General features: G+C 51.8%; 1 long non-coding RNA gene across 3 annotated transcripts in view; it reads left to right on the top strand.

Annotated features, from left to right (window-relative positions):
• LOC141138970 (uncharacterized) overlaps window positions 1–18761 on the top strand; it is a 24725-nt gene extending 5964 nt beyond the window's left edge. For 2 of the 3 annotated variants that reach the window (XR_012243695.1, XR_012243696.1), the window contains 3 exons: window positions 1446–1555; window positions 2567–2659; window positions 16355–18760. This is a non-coding gene — a long non-coding RNA (uncharacterized lncRNA). Of the gene's footprint in view, window positions 1–899; window positions 980–1445; window positions 1556–2566; window positions 2660–16354 lie in introns of all 3 variants that reach the window. The other variant, XR_012243697.1, reaches the window with a different exon arrangement.
• Window positions 18762–19742: the final 981 nt, after the last annotated feature.

Raw genomic sequence — 19742 nt, forward strand, 5'->3', positions numbered from 1 at the left:
ATAAAGTGTTGATAAATAGTGTAAACAGTAATGAAAATCCACCAATATATTGCTAGCAATCAATACAATGAAGTGCTCATAAATGCCAAACTATAGTATAGTGAAAATGTTCAAGTAGAGTGAAAAAATTGAAAAATGTCCAAAGATAATTAAATGGAAAGTGCATAATACAAATACGATACTCCACTTGATAGTGCTGCCTGTCACCAGGTGAAAAAGTTGGAGGCTTACCAGAAAGCCTTCGAACGCCCTTACTCAGGGGGGGTCAATACAGGCTCAGTAGATCACCGCGGATGTCCCGACAGGGTAACAGCTGGTGGCCCTCAGATCTCCTTCCTCCTTCCCAGATAGCTCATCAGTGGCAGCGGGGGACACTCAGGGGAGCGTGGTCACAGGATGACTCAAGCAGCAAGAACTTCAGCGGGGGTGAGCCGTATCAAAAAGGAACTCCCATAGTGTAGAAAGCCGAATTCCATTTATTTAAAATAGCAGACATACACTGCATAAAATCGCACGAATGGTATATAAAAAAAACCAGCAAGGATATAAGAAAAGACTCCACTGCCGTTAAAGTTGAAATCGCGCATGCGAGTTCAGGGTCACTCTCTCTCTATCTTTTTTTATTATATAAATTTTTTTTTTTTTTTTTTTAGTAATGGTGATCTGGGACATTATAGCGGACAGATCGGACACTTTTGACACATTTTTGGGGCCATTGACATTTATACAGCGATCAATGCTATAAAAATGCACTGATTACTGTGTAAATGTCACTGGCAGGGAAGGGGTTAAACACTTATGCTGACGCGATAACTTTTGCGCAAACCAATAAATATACGCTTATTGCTTTTTTTTTTTTTTTTGTTTTTATAAATGTTCACTCTTTTTTTTGTTTATAGCGGAAAAAAATAAAAACCGCAGAGGTGATCAAATGCCACCAAAAGAAAAAAAAGGACGTAAATTATACAAAAAAATTGGGGTAAATTTATTGTTTGGATTTTTTAAAATTCATGGAAGTGTCCCTTTTCCAAAAATTTGCGTTTAAAACACCGCTGCACAAATACCGTGTGATATAAAATATTGCAACAATCTCCATTTTATTCTCTAGATTCTCTGCTAAAAAAATATATATAATGTTTGGGGGTTCTAAGTAATTTTCTAGCAAAAAATATGGATTTTAACTTGTAAACACCAAATTTCAAAAATAGGCTTAGTCATGAAAGGGTTAAATGTAACCATATTGCTGCACTTAGAGGCACCTCACTTGAAGCTACTTGTATATCAAGTCACATTTTATTTAAAAAAAATGTTCGTGCAAAACGCTCTCAAACCAAGGTTTGTGTGTGTGTGTGTGTGTGTGTGTGTGTGTGTGTGTGTGTGTATATATTTATTTTATTTATTTCTCATACACACATAGTGTCTGATAGTCTTAGTTCTCTCTCCAGCCTGCAGGAAGCAGAAGTGGTCGGTGGACCCCAGGAACAGCGCCTGGACCAAGGATGACTCCAAGTTCGGGCAGAAGATGCTGGAGAAGATGGGTTGGTCCAAGGGCAAGGTGAGCGCAATATGTCAGAGGAGGCCAGATATCAAGCGTCAACATCGCTCCCAACCCCCCCCCCCAATATCCTTTTTATAGTGTTGAGATCTGTCTCTAGTCCAGCCTATTTGTTTTAAATAGCGCAGCAAAAGGTTTTATTAATGTTGGTGACCCCCATGTGGGAGATTTCTTCTCAGTTCCTGTTTGATGGGTGTCTGTCAGAATAATGATGTGATTGGGATGCTCCTGAAGAAAAAGGACCCAGGCTGCATTTAGAACCTTTCTTCGCTGCGTGCAAAACTATAAAGAAAGTCATCACGGCAGATGGGATTTGTGGAGGACCCCCTCGGTCCCCTCCTGCCCCTGGTCCCCCTCGGTCCCCTCCTGCCCCTGGTCCCCCTCGGTCCCCTCCTGCCCCTGGTCCCCCTCGGTCCCCTCCTGCCCTGGTCCCCCCCCTGCCTCTGCATCACCTCCTCCTTCTGCGCCCTGTAGTTCAGCAGCACCAAGTCCCTACCTCTGCACATACCTGAGGCTGGAGGAAAACAATGAAAGAGCCAGAGCATTGCACCCGGGACACATTGGAAGTGGTTGCAATGCTCTGCAAGCCTTAGTGCAATAATGAAAGAATAAAAAAATGTTTACGTCCATCAGTGTTGGTGCATTTACTAAAATTTTGCAAAAGGCGGACTATGCCTTTCAGTTTAGAGGAGAAGGATTAGAAGTTACATCTGTGCCACAAAAGAATGTACTTTGAATTGCACCATGAGGGGTGGGGGGGGTACACTGTGCAGATATGTTCCGGGAAGAGAAGGGAGGGGTGACCCCCCCCCCCCATAGGGGAATTGTAGACACAGGTGGTAACATCTCTGGCCAGGCCGGCTGTATTATTCGGGAATACTCTAGAACTGATGATTTTACATTCGGCTGGTGTCACTCCGGCTGTTTCCAATCACAGGATTCCTTTTGGGGTGCAGCCATTGTCTTATCATGTGATGATCTGTTTAAACCAATGCCGATGTTCTATTCAAGGGTCTCGGGGCTTAGGAACAAGGATCCACGGAGCACATCAAAGTTCAAGTGAAGAACAACACTCTGGGCCTTGGAGCTTGCAACAATTATGAGGTAATAAAGAAGTTTTGTACCAGATAAGAGCATTGATGTCCTACAACAACTAATAGTAGGTATAGAGGGCCTCATCTGGGGCCCCTGATAGATACAAAGGACTACACATAACATTCATCATACGAAAGAAGACTGTCTGATAATTTAAATGTATTGGAGTAGATGGTCAGAGACTGCCGACATGATACAGTAGGTGATCAGAGACTGCAGCAGTGGCGGAATTACCGGGGTCGCAACAGTCGCAGTTGCGATGGGGCCCGGCATTCCGCCACTGTGGGGGGGGGGCCCAGCGGGGTTGCTCTTCACAGCACTCTGAGGCTGAGCGTGTCTCTCATCTAACAGCAGAGAGACACCGGCATTGTTTGTTTTATTTCCCTCTCCGTGTGTCCTCTCTCACACGGCATGACAGGACACACAGCTGATCTCCCACCTCCCCTCTCTGTGCTCCGCGGGCAGTCAAGTGTGAAGTTAAGGAGCTCACATTTCCCGCGGAGCACACAGAGAGGGGAGATCAGCTGTGTGTCCTGTCATGCTGTGCGAGAGAGAGGGCACACGGAGAGGGAAATAAAACAAACAATGCCGGTGTCTCTCTGCTGTTAGATGAGAGACACACAGGCGTGGAGCGGACCGAAGCCGCCTCCCCCTCCTCTCTGGTTACGGAGGGGGAGGAGGAGGAGTCCGAGGGAGAGCGCTGTTCTGAGGTCTGTAAAGTTTGTATTCAAATAGACGTGCTGGGGGGAACACTATGGGGTGGGGGTTTGCACTGAGGGGGGTCTGCATTGATGAGGTGGGGGTTTGCACTGAGGGGGGTCTGCATTGATGAGGTGGGGGTTTGCACTGAGGGGGGTCTGCATTGATGAGGTGGGGGTCTGCACTGATGAGGTGGGGGTCTGCATTGATGAGGTGTGGATCTGCACTGAGGGGGGTCTACATTGATGAGGTGGGGGTGTGCACTGAGGGGGTTCTGCATTGATGAGGTGGGGGTCTGCATTGATGAGGTGGGGGTCTGCACTGAGGGGGGTCTACATTGATGAGGTGGGGGGGTCTGCATTGATGAGGTGGGGGGTCTGCACTGAGGGGGGGGGTGGTCTTCATTGTGGGGGGGGTCTGTAATAATGGGGGGGTGTGAACTGATGGAGGGGGGTCTGCAATGAGGGAGGGGAGGTCTGTACTGAGGGGGGGGTGAACTGATGGAGGGGGGGTCTGTACTGAGGGGGGATGTGAACTGATGGAGGTGGGGTCTGCACTGATGGAGGGGAGGTCTGCATTGATGGAGGGGGGTCTGCAATGATGGAGGGGAGGTCTACACTGGGGTCTATAGTGATAGAGGGGGGTCTATACTGATAGATGAGGGTCTGCACTGAGGGCGGTCTATACTGATAGATGGGGGTCTGCACTAAGGGGGTCTACACTGATAGATGGGAGTCTATGCTGATAGAGGGGGGCTATACTGATAGATGGGGGTCTGCAGTTAGTGGAGGGGGGGTCTGTACTGAGGGGGAGCTATAGTTGGTGGACGGGGGTGACACCAATTTTTTTCCTCACCGGGTGACACCAACCCTAGTGATGCCACTGGAGAGACACGCTCTACGCTCAGAGCCGTGCTGTCCTGAGAAGACAGAGGACTCTGATAGAGGACTCTGATAGGGGGCACTGATAAGATTTACTGATGAACACTGAAGGGGAGGCACTGATAGGGGACACCGATGGGAGGCACTGATAGGGGACACCGATGGGAGGCACTGATAGGGGACACCGATGGGAGGCACTGATAGGGGGCACCGATGGGAGGCACTGATAGGGGGCACCGATGGGAGGCACTGATAGGGGGCACCGATGGGAGGCACTGATGGGGGGCACCGATGGGAGGCACTGATGGGGGGCACCGATGGGAGGCACTGATGGGGGGCACCGATGGGAGGCACTGATGGGGGGCACCGATGGGAGGCACTGATGGGGGGCACCGATGGGAGGCACTGATGGGGGGCACCGATGGGAGGCACTGATGGGGGGCACCGATGGGAGGCACTGATGGGGGGCACCGATGGGAGGCACTGATAGGGGGCACCGATGGGAGGCACTGATAGGGGGCACCGATGGGAGGCACTGATGGGGGGCACCGATGGGAGGCACTGATGGGAGGCACTGATGGGGGGCACCGATGGGAGGCACTGATGGGGGGCACCGATGGGAGGCACTGATAGGGGGCACCGATGGGAGGCACTGATAGGGGGCACCGATGGGAGGCACTGATAGGGGGCACCGATGGGAGGCACTGATAGGGGGCACCGATGGGAGGCACTGATGGGGGCACCGATGGGAGGCACTGATGGGGGCACCGATGGGAGGCACTGATGGGGGCACCGATGGGAGGCACTGATGGGGGGCACCGATGGGAGGCACTGATGGGGGGCACCGATGGGAGGCACTGATAGGGGGCACCGATGGGAGGCACTGGCGGGCAATGATAGGGGGCACTGAGAAGGCACTAGGGGGCACCGATGGGAGGCACTGATAGGGGGCACCGATGGGAGGCACTGATAGGGGGCACCGATGGGAGGCACTGATAGGGGGCACCGATGGGAGGCACTGATAGGGGACACCGATGGGAGGCACTGGCGGGCAATGATAGGGGGCACTGAGAAGGCACTAGGGGGCACTGATGGGGGACACCGATGGGAGGCACTGATGGGGTACACCGATGGGAGGCACTGATGGGGGGCACCGATGGGAGGCACTGATGGGGGGCACCGATGGGAGGCACTGATAGGGGGCACCGATGGGAGGCACTGGCGGGCAATGATAGGGGGCACTGAGAAGGCACTAGGGGGCACCGATGGGAGGCACTGATAGGGGGCACCGATGGGAGGCACTGATAGGGGGCACCGATGGGAGGCACTGATAGGGGACACCGATGGGAGGCACTGGCGGGCAATGATAGGGGGCACTGAGAAGGCACTAGGGGGCACTGATAGGGGACACCGATGGGAGGCACTGATAGGGGACACCGATGGGAGGCACTGATAGGGGACACCGATGGGAGGCACTGATAGGGGACACCGATGGGAGGCACTGATAGGGGACACCGATGGGAGGCACTGATAGGGGACACCGATGGGAGGCACTGATAGGGGACACCGATGGGAGGCACTGATAGGGGACACCGATGGGAGGCACTGATAGGGGACACCGATGGGAGGCACTGATAGGGGACACCGATGGGAGGCACTGATAGGGGGCACCGATGGGAGGCACCGATGGGAGGCACCGATGGGAGGCACCGATGGGAGGCACTGATAGGGGACACCGATGGGAGGCACTGATAGGGGACACCGATGGGAGGCACTGATAGGGGACACCGATGGGAGGCACTGATAGGGGACACCGATGGGAGGCACTGATAGGGGACACCGATGGGAGGCACTGATAGGGGACACCGATGGGAGGCACTGATAGGGGACACCGATGGGAGGCACTGATAGGGGACACCGATGGGAGGCACTGGCGGGCAATGATAGGGGGCACCGATGGGAGGCACTGATAGGGGACACCGATGGGAGGCACTGATGGGGGACACCGATGGGAGGCACTGATGGGGGACACCGATGGGAGGCACTGATGGGGGACACCGATGGGAGGCACTGATGGGGGACACCGATGGGAGGCACTGATGGGGGACACCGATGGGAGGCACTGATGGGGGACACCGATGGGAGGCACTGATGGGAGGCACTGATGGGGGACACCGATGGGAGGCACTGATGGGGGACACCGATGGGAGGCACTGATGGGGGACACCGATGGGAGGCACTGATGGGGGACACCGATGGGAGGCACTGATGGGGGACACCGATGGGAGGCACTGATGGGGGACACCGATGGGAGGCACTGATAGGGGACACCGATGGGAGGCACTGATAGGGGACACCGATGGGAGGCACTGATAGGGGACACCGATGGGAGGCACTGATAGGGGACACCGATGGGAGGCACTGATAGGGGACACCGATGGGAGGCACTGATAGGGGACACCGATGGGAGGCACTGGCGGGCAATGATAGGGGGCACTGAGAAGGCACTAGGGGGCACTGATAGGGGACACCGATGGGAGGCACTGATAGGGGACACCGATGGGAGGCACTGATAGGGGACACCGATGGGAGGCACTGATAGGGGACACCGATGGGAGGCACTGATAGGGGGCACCGATGGGAGGCACTGATAGGGGGCACCGATGGGAGGCACTGATAGGGGGCACCGATGGGAGGCACTGATAGGGGACACCGATGGGAGGCACTGATAGGGGACACCGATGGGAGGCACTGATAGGGGACACCGATGGGAGGCACTGATAGGGGACACCGATGGGAGGCACTGATAGGGGACACCGATGGGAGGCACTGATAGGGGACACCGATGGGAGGCACTGATAGGGGACACCGATGGGAGGCACTGATAGGGGACACCGATGGGAGGCACTGATAGGGGACACCGATGGGAGGCACTGATAGGGGACACCGATGGGAGGCACTGATAGGGGACACCGATGGGAGGCACTGGCGGGCAATGATAGGGGGCACTGAGAAGGCACTAGGGGGCACTGATAGGGGACACCGATGGGAGGCACTGATAGGGGACACCGATGGGAGGCACTGATAGGGGACACCGATGGGAGGCACTGATAGGGGGCACCGATGGGAGGCACTGATAGGGGGCACCGATGGGAGGCACTGATAGGGGGCACCGATGGGAGGCACTGATGGGGGGCACCGATGGGAGGCACTGATGGGGGGCACCGATGGGAGGCACTGATAGGGGACACCGATGGGAGGCACTGATAGGGGACACCGATGGGAGGCACTGATAGGGGACACCGATGGGAGGCACTGATAGGGGACACCGATGGGAGGCACTGGCGGGCAATGATAGGGGGCACTGAGAAGGCACTAGGGGGCACCAGGGGGCACCGATGGGAGGCACTGATAAGGGGCACCGATGGGAGGCACTGATAGGGGACACCGATGGGAGGCACTGATAGGGGGCACCGATGGGAGGCACTGATAGGGGGCACCGATGGGAGGCACTGATAGGGGGCACCGATGGGAGGCACTGATGGGGGCACCGATGGGAGGCACTGATGGGGGGCACCGATGGGAGGCACTGATTGGGGGCACCGATGGGAGGCACTGATGGGGGGCACCGATGGGAGGCACTGATGGGGGGCACCGATGGGAGGCACTGGCGGGCAATGATAGGGGGCACTGAGAAGGCACTAGGGGGCACCGATGGGAGGCACTGATAGGGGGCACCGATGGGAGGCACTGATAGGGGGCACCGATGGGAGGCACTGATAGGGGACACCGATGGGAGGCACTGGCGGGCAATGATAGGGGGCACTGAGAAGGCACTAGGGGGCACTGATAGGGGACACCGATGGGAGGCACTGATAGGGGACACCGATGGGAGGCACTGATAGGGGACACCGATGGGAGGCACTGATAGGGGACACCGATGGGAGGCACTGATAGGGGGCACCGATGGGAGGCACTGGCGGGCAATGATAGGGGGCACCGATGGGAGGCACTGATAGGGGACACCGATGGGAGGCACTGATAGGGGACACCGATGGGAGGCACTGATAGGGGACACCGATGGGAGGCACTGATAGGGGACACCGATGGGAGGCACTGATAGGGGACACCGATGGGAGGCACTGATAGGGGACACCGATGGGAGGCACTGATAGGGGACACCGATGGGAGGCACTGATAGGGGACACCGATGGGAGGCACTGGCGGGCAATGATAGGGGGCACCGATGGGAGGCACTGATAGGGGACACCGATGGGAGGCACTGATAGGGGACACCGATGGGAGGCACTGATAGGGGACACCGATGGGAGGCACTGATAGGGGACACCGATGGGAGGCACTGATAGGGGACACCGATGGGAGGCACTGGCGGGCAATGATAGGGGGCACCGATGGGAGGCACTGATAGGGGACACCGATGGGAGGCACTGATAGGGGACACCGATGGGAGGCACTGATAGGGGACACCGATGGGAGGCACTGATAGGGGGCACCGATGGGAGGCACTGATAGGGGGCACCGATGGGAGGCACTGATAGGGGGCACCGATGGGAGGCACTGGCGGGCAATGATAGGGGGCACCGATGGGAGGCACTGATAGGGGACACCGATGGGAGGCACTGATAGGGGACACCGATGGGAGGCACTGATAGGGGACACCGATGGGAGGCACTGATAGGGGACACCGATGGGAGGCACTGATAGGGGACACCGATGGGAGGCACTGATAGGGGACACCGATGGGAGGCACTGATAGGGGACACCGATGGGAGGCACTGATAGGGGACACCGATGGGAGGCACTGATAGGGGACACCGATGGGAGGCACTGATAGGGGACACCGATGGGAGGCACTGATAGGGGACACCGATGGGAGGCACTGATAGGGGACACCGATGGGAGGCACTGATAGGGGACACCGATGGGAGGCACTGATAGGGGACACCGATGGGAGGCACTGATAGGGGACACCGATGGGAGGCACTGATAGGGGACACCGATGGGAGGCACTGATAGGGGACACCGATGGGAGGCACTGATAGGGGACACCGATGGGAGGCACTGATAGGGGACACCGATGGGAGGCACTGATAGGGGGCACCGATGGGAGGCACTGGCGGGCAATGATAGGGGGCACCGATGGGAGGCACTGATAGGGGACACCGATGGGAGGCACTGATAGGGGACACCGATGGGAGGCACTGATAGGGGACACCGATGGGAGGCACTGATAGGGGACACCGATGGGAGGCACTGATAGGGGACACCGATGGGAGGCACTGATAGGGGACACCGATGGGAGGCACTGATAGGGGACACCGATGGGAGGCACTGATAGGGGACACCGATGGGAGGCACTGATAGGGGACACCGATGGGAGGCACTGATAGGGGACACCGATGGGAGGCACTGATAGGGGACACCGATGGGAGGCACTGATAGGGGACACCGATGGGAGGCACTGGCGGGCAATGATAGGGGGCACCGATGGGAGGCACTGATAGGGGGCACCGATGGGAGGCACTGGCGGGCAATGATAGGGGGCACCGATAGGGGGCACTGAGAAGGCACTAGGGGGCACCGATGGGAGGCACTGATAGGATTTACTGATGAGCATTGATAGGGGGCACCGATGGGAGGCACCAATGGGATTTACTGATGAGCACTGATAGGAGGCACTGATAGGAGGCACTGAAAGGGGGCACTGATAGGAGGCACTGAAAGGGGGCACTGATGGGCATTGATGAGCACGGATGGGCACTGAGGAACACTGATAGGCAGAACTAGGCAGTATTGATGGGCACTGATGGGCAGTATTGAAGAGTACCGATAGGTGGCATGGATGGACACTGCAATAATGAGCACTGATAGGTGGTGCTGATAGGCAGATTTGATGGGCACTAATAGGCAGCATTAATGAGCACTGATAGGTAACACTTGTAGGCGGCATTGATGGGCACTGATAGGTGGCATTGATGGGCACTGATAGATGGCACTGATGATTGGGGCACTGATTATCAGTGTAAACAATTTACTGACATTCTTGACAGTTAATGGCAGTCCTTTCCTCACACAGACATAGCACGGGAGGAAAGGGCTGCGGATAACCGGCAAGTCTGTTTACATGTGATCAGCTGACATCACATGGTAAAAGGGCCACTGTGATTGCGCTGGATGCACGTCCCAGGGGGCATGCGGGAAGCACGGTTTTGGGAGGATGTCCATGGATGCCCTCCCAAAATTTGAAGCCTGGAGCTCGGATGGAAGGGGGGGGGGGGGCCCATCATTGTTTCTTGCACCGGGGCCCTGAAGGTTCTAGTTACGCCTCTGGACTGCAGACATGGTACAGTAGATGGTCAGAGACTGCAGACATGGTACAGGAGATGGTCAGAGACTGCAGACATGATACAGTAGGTGATCAGGGACTGCCGACATGGTACAGTCGATGGTCATGGACTGCCGACATGGTACAGACGATGGTCGGTCGATGGTCAGGGACTGCGGACATGGTACAGTCGATGGTCAGGGACTGCGGACATGGTACAGTCGATGGTCAGGGACTGCGGACATGGTACAGTCGATAGTCAGGGACTGCGGACATGGTACAGTCGATAGTCAGGGACTGCGGACATGGTACAGGAGATGGTCAGGGACTGCGGACATGGTACAGGAGATGGTCAGGGACTGCGGACATGGTACAGGAGATGGTCAGGGACTGCGGACATGGTACAGGAGATGGTCAGGGACTGCCGACATGGTACAGGAGATGGTCAGGGACTGCCGACATGGTACAGGAGATGGTCAGGGACTGCCGACATGGTACAGGAGATGGTCAGGGACTGCCGACATGGTACAGGAGATGGTCAGGGACTGCCGACATGGTACAGGAGATGGTCAGGGACTGCCGACATGGTACAGGAGATGGTCAGGGACTGCCGACATGGTACAGGAGATGGTCAGGGACTGCCGACATGGTACAGGAGATGGTCAGGGACTGCCGACATGGTACAGGAGATGGTCAGGGACTGCCGACATGGTACAGGAGATGGTCAGGGACTGCCGACATGGTACAGGAGATGGTCAGGGCCTGCCGACATGGTACAGGAGATGGTCAGGGCCTGCCGACATGGTACAGGAGATGGTCAGGGCCTGCCGACATGGTACAGGAGATGGTCAGAGGCTCCTGGGCCAGAGGATGGGCACCAGGTCCCTAGGGGCCTTTACACGGCACTCTAATCAGATGCTTTTGATGGTCACTCAGCAAGGATCCTATAGGGAGAACACTGCAGAGCCCCCTCCCAATCCTCCCTAGTTGCTCTTCTGTGAGCCTAGCATGGCTGCAGGGAATCGAGAGTCGTTCGGCTGAATGAACCTGGAAGTCCTCAGAGTATTTCTGGGTTCCAAGTTGTAAAATCATGACCCCAGCAGCCATGTGCTTTGTCTACCTTATACCTACTGGCTGTAGGAAGCAGAGGAGGCATTGCATTCTACTAGACCCGGATGCCTCTATAAAGAGTACCTGTTACTCCATGCAGGGGATTGTCAGCCCACTTGTGAGAGTAATGAAAATAAAACGTATTTCCTGCAGACTGCTGCTATGGCTTTACAACAGGCACTGCTTGAGTGAAGTTGCACCATTCCTTTGCCCCCTTTGCCATTCAGAGACCTTGTACTACTATTCATTCACAAAGCATAGTGGCAAGATGGTGGAGATCCTGTCATTCATTTGCTCCTCCCTAATTCATTCTCTAGGCCCCGTTCACACCTGTCCAGTTTTAGGTGCGGTGCTTGTTGCATCCTTTATACGCTTACATAACAATACATGTCATTTAGGCCTTTTTCACATGGGCTTCAGCTTGTATAAGAGCACTGTGCACAGCAAGATTTTACAACGCATTTGCAGAACTTTCAGCAAGCTAAAGTACCTTTCAACTCCAGTTTGTAAATGTTGAACACAGATCCTAATGGGAGAGCTTATTGTTGCTTTACCCACTTTAATACCGGACACTTTCACCCCTTTCCTGGCCAGGCCAATTTTTTTTACTTTCAGAGCTGTCACACTTGCTGCTATTGGGTTAGAGGCTTAGTCCCCACATGGAAAGAGACTGCGATCCGCCTTACCCACCTCTTTTTCCATTCCAGCATTATCGCTTCTCTGCCTTTTTGGCCATGATCAAGTGTCATGTCGACTTTAGCCCTTCGGGGTGTCCCTGTTGCCCAGCTGGGTGGTTGATAGGCACTTTTATCTGCCCAGGCCACTTGGTCCCTGTGGGGTACCCTCTGCTCAGCCTTGTAGGATCGTCGATTAAATTTGGCTTCACCTACTTGCTGCTATTGGGTTAGAGGCTTAGTCTCCACACGGAAAGAGACTGCGATCCACCTAACCTCTTTTTCCATTCCAGCATTATCGCTTCTCTGCCTTTTTGGCCATGATCAAATTGATTGATCAAATGATTTTGGCCATTTTTGGGGGGTATAGGGGGGGGCGAAGAAGGGGAAGGGTAGGAAAGTGGGAGGAGGGGAGAGGAAGGACCATAGTCAGCTACATCCAGTTAATTAAAAAGCTGTCCATGGCCACCATACTTGATCAAATTTCCAGGGGCAGCCACAACTGATGTACGTTAACTTATAAAGAGGTAGAGGAGCATTGATTCTGTTTTCCCAGGAGGATAAAGCAGGGGGGGGGGGCAGAGGAGGTCCACTTACATAAGATTTCTTTTTTGGCATAGAAAAGAAGATATGAGATCAGCAGTTTACTATGATGAGATCTTTGTTCATCTTCATGAATACCCAGCAAAGCTAGTTCAGGTGTCATGTAAACAGAGCTCAAGGCAGACATTTAATTGTTCAAATATCCCTGACCAGAAGGTTGATAGAACGGGGCAGTCCCAGAACATATGTAGATAGGTGCCCAGGTGCGTCCGACACCGGGGGCAGTGTGGGTCTCTATCAGTATATATTCTGGACATGCGCACCGGGGTAAAATGCACCCTGTGAAAAAATTTAGTTTGTATGAGCTTGTCCCCTGCAGAGATGACCAACTTGGGACCTTGTTCTAAACAATCCACCCAGTCCTCCCTCTCCAGGGCCGGGACAACTGCTTTCCACATTTCCCAGAGCCTATCCATTTTTGGGGAGTCTGTGGGAAGCAGGGTACCATATAGAGCAGAGAGAGGCTTCAACTCACTCCTTTTAGTTACGCCCATGAGGAGGGATAGGCCCAGGAAGGTCTTAAATTCGGAAACCGTAATTGGTTTCCATTCTCTGGCAAGGGTCAGCTGGGGATTAGCGGCGATGAATTGACCAGCATATAAATTGCTTTGGTCCACAATAGATCTATAGAGATCTTCGGTAAAAAAACAGCAAATAAAAATCAAGTGACGTAAAATCAACTGTTTCCACCTGAATTCCAGGTTGGCCAATGAATGGGGGGAAGTACGGGTGCCGCAGAAGTGGTGGGCTCCCAATTAGGATTGGCGAATGCAGCAGGAAGGGCACTATGGGCTCGATGGGCCTGTCTTTGTCTTCTTCTTGGTGGCAGTGGGAACTGCACTTATGGGGCTCGCCACGTAATACTGCAGTGCTGGATGTATGACCAGGATTTACTAGGCCGCTAGTGCTTGCTAGTTCACTAGAAGGATGAGCAGCGCTAGTACTGGCTCTCTGCTCCATACGAGAGCCCTGCGGTTCTTGCACCTCAACGACAGCAGAAGGGGTCTGGTATGCCTGACCTTGGCAGGGACCACAACTCCATCGTCAGCTCTGTCATGGAGCCACTGCTGTCTACAGGTTTGTATTCTGAGCCTGAATCTGACAGATGAGTGACTTCCTCTTCACTATCTGTCATGCCCAGAAACGTGTAGGCCTCTTCACTACTGTACCTTCGATTTTACATTTTGGTCTCTAAATTTACTGGTACAGTAGTGAGACTCACAATAAAAAAAGCACCTGACTGTCAGCGACTGATTCAAACGCTACCAAAAAAACTGTTAGCGTTCGCAGGGATCAGGCCTGACTCTGCGAACGCTGCAGTTATGTGCGTTGTGTTTTTGTAAGTGACAGTGATCGATTAATACTGCACTTGGGTGGGCTGGGCGGAGGGGCTAAACACAGGTGCTAGCAGGTATCTGGACTGATCCTGCTAACACTGCCTTTTTGGGGAACCCTAAACTGCTGGGGACGCTAGTATAGATCTGATTAGATCAGATATTGATCTGTTCAGACACTATACTACTAAGGGAGGTGTATGGTGCATGCGTGGGTGTTAGCGCTACTGGCACTAATCTGACGCTGCCTGGGGCGACGCAGACCCTATCTGACTCTAAAACCTAACTGATCTCACCCACCGGGTGATTAGGGGGTTAAACCTTTATTGGGTAATATACGGCGGTTGCCCTGATGCTATAAAAAAAAAAAAAAAAAAAATCTAGCTAACCAGAGTCACCTGTGACACTTATACAGTGATCACTGGTGACAGGGGGTGATCAAGGGGGTTAAACCTTTATTAGGGGGGGTCCCTAGACCTATCTGGGCCTAATACTAATTATCCTAACACTGATTAGTGTCACTAATGACACCAGTACAGCGATCAAATAAAAGTCCTTCAACCAATGTGTGCTCATTTTTGCTGTGTGCTTTGGGTCATTGTCATGTTGGAAGGTAAACCTTCTTCCCATTGACAACTTTCTGGCAGAGGGCAACAGATTTTCCTCAAGAATTTGACAGTATTTTGCCCCATCCATTTTTCTTCTATCCTGACAAGTGCTCCAGTCCCTGCTGCAGAGAAACACCCTAATAACAGGATATTACCACCTCCATGCTTTACTGTAGGAATGGTGTTATTTGGATGGTGAGCTGGATTGAATATCTGCCACACACATCGTTTGGTGTTTAGGCCAAATAATTCAATTTTAGACTTATCTGACCAGAACACCCTTTTCCATGTGGACTCCGAATTTTCAAAGTGCATTTTGGTAAAGCTCAGTCATGACTGCATGTGGCCTTTCTTGAGGAGTGGATTTTTTCTTGCAGCCCTCCCATACAAGCCACATTTGTGGAGAATTTGTGATCTTGTCACATGCACACAATGACCACTCTTTGTCATCAATTTCTGCAGCTGTTTCAGAGTTGCTGTAGGCCTCTTGGTAGGCTCTCTGACCGGTTTCCTCCTGGCTCATTCATCCAGTTTGGAGCAACGTCCTGATCTAGGAAGGGTCTGTGTTGTACCAAATACCTTCCACTTCCTAATAATAGACTTCACTGTGCTTCTAAGCATTGATAAAGCCTTTTACATTTTTTTTGTATCCATGTCCAGACTTGTGCCTGTCCACAACTTTATCCCAGAGATATTGGTGTCAGTGCCCTGCCACCCATAGTTGATTGTTTGCTTCAGTTGCACTACCAGGGACTAAAATGCTCCAGGAAAGCCCTTTTTATGCTAAACTACTGTATTTATCGGCATATAACACGCACCCCAAGTTTAGGAGGGAATTTTAAGGAAAAAAAACTTACATTTAAATGCCCATCATTGCAGCCTTCTCAGTGCAGCCTTGCCCCAGTGCAGCCTTCGATCCCCTGCCATACTGGGCTTCAAAATCGCCGATCGCGATTTGAAAATGGCGCCACCGGCGCCGAAATACACAGAGCCGGCCCTCGGCTCTTCTCGGCGGCTCTCGTTCATTTTCGGCTCCACTCGTAGTCCCGCCCGGGATGGGCGTGACTGTGAGCGGAGCTATCCGAACCTAGCCGAGTACACTCGGCTAGGTTCGGGCGGCGCTCGAGTGAAGCCGAAAGTGTCCGAGAAGAGCCGAGGACCGGCTCTGTGTATTTCGGCGCCGGCGGCGTGATTTTTTTTTTAGATCTGGCAGCTCAAGATCGCAGGGGATCTGCGTATAACACGCACCCGCGATTTTCCCCTGATTTTAAGGGGAAAAAAGTGCGTGTTATACGCCAATAAATATGGTAATTAAAATTAATCAATTAGATATTTTTTTTATATATATATTTTTCCGACATGTTTGTGTTATCTTTCACTTGGATGTTATGAGTTGCACTGAGTAAATACAGCTGGATAAAACAAAAACTGTGTCTGTCTTTATTTCAGGTTGCAAAGAAACAAAAATGTGATTATTTTAAAGCGGGTGATTCTTTTCTATACCCACTGTAAATCTGAAACCTGAACTCTGTAAACAGTAAATAACCCATTTCATTCACTGACATTTCTCTTCAGAGAAGTCAAACAGGTTCTAGCAAAAGCATGGTGGTCATCAACCCAAATCATTGGTTAACTGAAACAGAAAATGAATTGTTTCCCTTAATAAGAAAATGGCCATATCCCTCAAAGATTCCATCTCTAGGTTCAAACAAATTTGGATACCCTGGATCAACCACTATGTCCCATCTGATTTTGACAGCTCATTGTTTTAACTTTGACAAAGTAGTCATTGATATCAACAACCCCAATCCTTACCCTTCTTCCTAGAACCCTCAATAACTCTCAACTCTTTTGTATTCTTTTTCTCTGACTTTTTACTTTTGTCTACCACCAATTATTGATGAGATACAGTCTAGGAGATCTTTCTTCTGCTTCCTTTTTGACTTCCCCAGGAACCATTGAATATTAAAGGGTAACTCCACTTTCGTGGGTAAAAAAATATCAAAGAAAAAAATAATATAGCGTAGACAATTGCGACACAAGTCATATTGCAATTGAATGTTATTAAAAAATGACCTTTCCTTTTCAATCTGCAGCCGCTGTCATTTTCTGAAAATGCATTGCAATATGGCTACCTGGAGTTGTTCTGTACACATACAATGTACTGACCAACCCCCAGAAACATAATTTCCTACTTGTGTGATTGGCTCACCAATTTTTCCAGAAGTCTGCCTAAAATAAAAGGCAGATTTCAGGCATCCCCTGAAACAAAAATGTCATTTTTGGTGAGATACTCCCAAAAGGAACACATCTAAAGGGATGCAGGCCCAGCATTTCCTCATTAGTGTCCTGCAGCTGCCACAGCTGACTGATAATTATGAAACCACCAAGGTTGTTATAATAAACTCCACTCCTTTGGTCTCCGTGACTGTACTCTTCGCTGGTTCTCATCCTACCTATCCCACCGCTCCTTCAGTGTCACTTACAACTCTACTTCCTCCTCTCCTCTTCCTTTCTCCGTTGGGGTCCCCCAAGGTTCTGTTCTTGGACCTCTTCTTTTCTCAATCTACACCACCTCCCTGGGTCAGTCGATTGCCTCCCATGGCTTTAAATATCATCTCTACGCTGATGACACCCAAATCTATCTCTCCACCCCCCAGCTCTCTCCATCTGTCTCCTCACGCATTACCAACTTACTAGCAGACATATCAGCCTGGATGTCACATCACTTCCTCAAACTCAACCTATCCAAAACCGATCTCATGATATTTCCTCCTTCAGGTGGCGCTTCCCCGATTGTCAATATCAACGGCTCAACTATCAACTTGTCCCCCCACGCCAAGGTTCTAGGTGTAATCCTGAACTCTGAACTAACCTTTCCGCCCCACATCCTATCGCTATCCAAAATGTGCCACCTCAACCTCCGCAACATCTCCAAGATACGTCCCTTCCTAACCAATGTCACCACAAAGCTTCTAATCCAATTCCTGGTCATCTCCCGCCTCGCCTACTGCAACTCCCTCCTCATTGGCTTACCTCTAAATAGGCTATCCCCACTTCAGTCCATCATGAACGCTGCTGCCAGGCTCATCCACCTCACAAACCGCTCATAGTCTGCTATACCCCTCTGACAATCCCTCCATTGGCTGCCACTCAGTCACCGAATTAAATTCAAGATACTAACTATAACTTACAAAGCCATCCACAACCTGGCCCCCAGATACATCTCTAACCTAGTCTCAAAATACCAACCTAATCGTTCTCTTCGCTGCTCCCAAGACCTCATGCTCTCAAACTCCCTTGTCACCTCATCCCATGCTCGCCTTCAGGACTTCTCCAGAGCTTCTCCCATCCTCTGGAATGCTCTACCCCAATCTGTCCGATTTTCTCTTACTTTATCCACTTTCAGACGATCCCTGAAAACTCATCTCTTCAGAGAAGCCTATCTGGCCCCCACCTAACAACTGTACATTTATCTTCTCAATCAGCACATCGCCCACAGTTGTTACCTCTTGACCTTCCCTCGTAGATTGTAAGCTCTAAGAAGCAGGGCCCTCTGATTCCTACTGTATTAAAGTGTATTGTATTTGTACTGTCTACCCTCAAGTTGTAAAGCGCTACGTAAACTGTTGGCGCTATATAAATCCTGTAGAATAATAATAATAATGCAATGTACATAGATCACCCAGAGGGGAATGTTTTTATCTCAATAAAAGTGGAGTTACGCTTTAACTAAATGATATTTGAAAGCCAGAGAGCAGATCCATTCACGATCAAGGACCATCCATAATTGTATACTGTGTGTCTGTGTTTTGTACCACCCTGTCTTGCTGTGCGTTTAAAAACTTTAATAAAAACTCATTAAAACAATACACCTTCCGTGTTATTTATGTTAATACTTCATAGCCTTTGCTAATAAAGGCATCATGCCAAGGGACAGGGTGCAGACAGTACGAATGGGCTTATGGTGTGCAACTAATCCTACATCTCCTTAGGCTGGCCATACATTTAGAGAATTTTTTTCTGTACATTTTTCCTTTGGATTTACCAAAACCATATACTATGAGGTCAAACCTAAACACTTTTTAAATTTGTATGCAATCAGGCAGGACCTTGCACTATATAGTTGAAGGTAAATCTAAAGGAAATTGAAAGGAAAATGTTATCATGTAAGGCCAGCTTTACACCTTTGTTTGCTTAAAGGGGTTTTAAACCCCCATGGTTTTTCACCTTAATGCATTCTATGCACTAAGGTGAAAAACCTTTTTAGTGCTGCAGCCCCCCCGTTTTACTTACCTGGACGCTGTCATTCTCTGTCCGGGAACGAGCACACCATCTGTAGCTGGTGTCTCGTCTCCCGATTGGATAGATTGATAGCAGCGCAGCCATTGGCTCTCGCTACTGTCAATCAAATCCAATGACGCTGCGCTGGGGAGGCAGGGCTGAGTCCTGCATCCTATATGAATGGACACAGATCCAGGACTCAAGCACGCCCGCACGGGTGTCTACCAAGGAGGGCGTTTCTCCAGGTGGACACTCAATGCGGGGAGCAGCCACCAGCGCCGCCGTGGGACCCCAGAAGAGGAGGTTCGGGGCCACTCTCTGCAAAAGGAACTGCACAGTGGAGGTGAGTATGACATGTTTGTTATTTGAAAAAAAAAAAATGAGGGTTTACAACCCCTTTAAGGCCCCTTTCACACTTGTACGACTTGTCCTGCAACTTGGGACTGCAAAGTCGCATGACCAGTTGTACTCCATGATTTCCAATGAGTACCATTCTTCAAAGTAGTCCCTGCACTACTTTGGTCCGACTTCAAGATTACACGGGCATTGCTTC

This window comes from Aquarana catesbeiana, linkage group LG04 (assembly GCF_042186555.1).
Source record: "Aquarana catesbeiana isolate 2022-GZ linkage group LG04, ASM4218655v1, whole genome shotgun sequence".
NCBI lineage: Eukaryota > Metazoa > Chordata > Amphibia > Anura > Ranidae > Aquarana > Aquarana catesbeiana.